Here is a 3,493-nt window from a genome sequence, read left to right on the forward strand (position 1 = left end):
TCTACAAGTCCTTTTAAAAACGCTGCTGCACAGAAGCAGAGATTGGAGCGAGGCAGCTACAAGTGGAGGAATGACGACAGGCACCAGAAGCTGGAAGAGACCGAGAAGCGATTCCACCCTGGAGCCCCAGTAGGGAATGTGCTCCTGCTAATACCTTAATTGTGGACTTCTGGTCTCCAGAACTAAGAGAGAATAAATCCTTATTGTTTTAAACCAAAAAAACCAAAACAAAACAAACAGAAAAACCACTGCTGCCTCAGCCCCAGGTCAGTCCACTGTGTCAAGTGGCCTCTCCTTTTCAGTTATTTTGATATTTACCTCCAGCTCTGAATTTTAAATTTATACTGCTGCTTCTTGGTGGTTCAATTTTAGTCTCAACTGTTGCTTCCTCTATGGTGAGAATTCAGGTTTCTTTCACGCTTATCTCCTCCTATACACACACCGCACACTTCTGTAATCCCCCATCCTCTCTTTATCTTCATATGACAATTTCATTGTTTTTGAATTGAACTATGGCCAGTTTACAATGTGTCCATTTCTGGTGTACAGCACAGTGTTTCAGTCATACATATACATACATGTATTCATTTTCATATTTTTTTATCGTAGGTTACTACAAGATTTTGAATATAGTTCCCTGTGCTGTACAGAAGAAACTTGTTGTTTATCTATTTTATATATAGTAGTTCATATGCAAATCTTGAACTCCCAAAAAGATGTGGAACACTCCACGAATTTGCATGTCGTCCTTGTGCAGGGGCCATGCTAATCTTCTCTGTGTTGTTCCAGTTTTAGTATATGTGCTCCCGAAGTGAGCATGGCAGTTTTGGTTTGATCAAAATTATGACTGTAATTTTTGTTTGCAGCTTAGTTGTTCCTTGTCCTTTCTTACACAACTTTTTGATCCCTGTGGCCATTTATAATTATCTTCCATTAAAATTTTCTCCATACTTTTCTTTGTACTCATGACGAATTCAACCCCTAAGCCCTCACCCAGATGTCTGAATCCCCTCTCAATATGTTCAAGCACAAAAGGCAGTTCATCACTGTCTTCTTCAAGTTGCTCACGAAGCTTCTGACCAATTCTAGGCTGGCCTGCCAAGCCCTCTGCCTGCTGCACAGGAACCACACTCAAGCATCCTTCACCTGCATCCCAGGAGCCCCTGGATCTCTCACTTGTGTCAGGCCTCCTGTCAGACCTCGTGTCATCTGCTTTGTTCATTTACTTCCTCATTTTGGTGTAGTGTAACCTCTTGTAACTTTCCGAAAAAGGGTTCATGGGAGGGAATTTTTTTTAACTTGTTAAGTCTATAAGTTTTTTTCTACTTTTTCTACTTTATTCTACTTTTTCACGTATATCTTCTATTTTGAGTAAGTACAGAATTCTGAGCTAAAAATTATTTTCTACTTTTTCTACTTTATTCTACTTTTTCACGTATATCTTCTATTTTGAGTAAGTACAGAATTCTGAGCTAAAAATTATTTTCCCTCAGTATTTTGATGGCTTTGCTTAATTTTCTTCTAAATTTCAGAGTTACCTTTGGGAAGTTTCACGTCAATCATATTTTGATCCATTATCTGTAATCTTTTTTTTTTTCACCCCTCTCTGCAAACTTTGAGGGTATTTTATTTGGCCCCAGGGTTCTAAAATTTCCTTTCTATGCCTTAGAGTAAGTCTATTTTTTATCCATTGTGCTGGGTACGCAATGGGCCCTTTCATTATGGGAGCTCATGTTTTTTCAGCTACAGGATATTTTCCTGGAAAAAAATAAAAAAAAAAAGTTTTCCTGCCCACCATTTTCTCCTCATTCTGTGTAGAATTCTATTTTTCAGCCACTGGATCTCCTGAGTTAATCCCCTAATTTTTTTAATCTTCTCTTTCTCATTTTCTGTCTCCTTATCTTTATGCTGTACTTTCTGGGAGGTTTGCTCAGTTTTATCTTTCAGCCTTTGTATTGAATCTTTTACTTCTGCTCACAGGTTAATTTCTGTTAATTTCCAAGAGCTCTTTTTTGTTGTTGTTGTTTTTTGTTTTCTGAAAATTACTTTTTAATAGCATCCTGTTTTAATTTAGTGGCTTCAAATTCTTCACATGCTTCTTGAGAGTTATTGTCAGGTATCTGGATGTTTTCTTTTTCCCATGTGTTCTCCTTCCCTCCAGCTGCCTTCCTCCGTTTGTTTCAGTCTGTCTCCAGGGTAGAGACGTTCCTCACATGTTTGGGGGTTCTTGTTTGTTCATGGTTGGGGCTCACCAACCTTGGACCTCAATATAGGGCAATTTTGTTAGACTGTTTGGCTGGACCCCTTGATATCATAGGTTTAGACCTTCCTTTTGGACTGGTCAGATTTCCTGGAAGAGAATCTTCAGTCTTCTGCCTGGAGGGTATGAGTTTGGCTTAAGAGCAATCATAGGAGCCCATTCAAAGAAGGCTGGAAGTCTCAACATCCAGTATGCAGACAAGCAGTCTTGTAATTCCTTTGTTTTTAGTATGGTGCCCCTGATTTCAGCTGGACTTGGTTTCCTTTAGTCCAGAGATCCTAGACCTGAGTTGTAGAGCAGCCTCTATCCACAGGAGGCTGTTAGCACTTGAAATGTGGCTAGTAGAACTGAGGAACTAAATTTGTAATTTAAATTAATTCATTTAAAAAAAATGCATACTCTTTTTTGGTATTGGGAGACTTTTATATACTTTGGAAAAACTTGGGTTTGTGGATCTACTTTTCAGATTGTAGATTTTATGAAATCTAAACACAGTATTCCAATGAAACCAGCATTCTAATTGATGTGTGCTGCAGGTGTAAAGTACACAATGTATTTTGAATACAAGAATGTAAAAGAGCTCATCAATAATTTTTTAATAATGATAATATTTTGGATAAATTAGGTTAAATAAACTACATTATCAAACTTAATTTGACTGTTTCTCTCTTTTTTTTAATGAGGACACTAGAAAATTTAAAATTACGTGTGTGGCTCACACTGTGTTTCTATGGGCAATGCTCCAGAGGCTGGAGGTGATACTCTGTGGGGAGAGGCAGTCATCTGGCCTGGGGTTGGGTCTTTAGCTTCTTCATAAATAAACATGCACCAAGTCTTCCCGTTTGAGCCCCTGCTTCCCCTCATTTGCAGAGGACCCAGTGCTGCCCATGCATGGACCTGGGGGCTTCTCTGGTGCAGATCAGGTGGTTCTTGGTTTTGCTCATTGCCAGGCCAGAATCCAGTTTCCTTAGTTTGCTTGTTGATTACCAGCCAGTTGTCTGCTTTCAGGTTGCCGTAAGTTTATTGCCATTGACTCTTTATCTATTCTATTTAACTTTGGGGTCTATACTTAAAAAATTTACTATATACTGTTCTTTTCGTGGGATTTCAGGAAGGAACAGAGATAAAAGTACATGTATCCAATCCACCTTCTTGAACTGGAAATCGTAAATACCTTTTGATTTCCTCTCTTGATCCATCCTACTTTGTGTCATTTGTTTGAGGAAGATCCTG

At 38.7% G+C, this 3,493-nt stretch overlaps 1 non-coding gene across 1 annotated transcript; it reads right to left on the reverse strand.

Moving 5' to 3' along the window:
- Positions 1-712: 712 nt before the first annotated feature.
- On the reverse strand, positions 713-819 carry LOC116282111 (U6 spliceosomal RNA). Its single transcript, XR_004191588.1, has one exon. It is a non-coding gene; the product is annotated as a U6 spliceosomal RNA (small nuclear RNA).
- Between the last annotated feature and the right edge of the window lie 2,674 nt (positions 820-3,493).

Source organism: Vicugna pacos, chromosome 10 (genome assembly GCF_048564905.1).
Source record: "Vicugna pacos chromosome 10, VicPac4, whole genome shotgun sequence".
NCBI lineage: Eukaryota > Metazoa > Chordata > Mammalia > Artiodactyla > Camelidae > Vicugna > Vicugna pacos.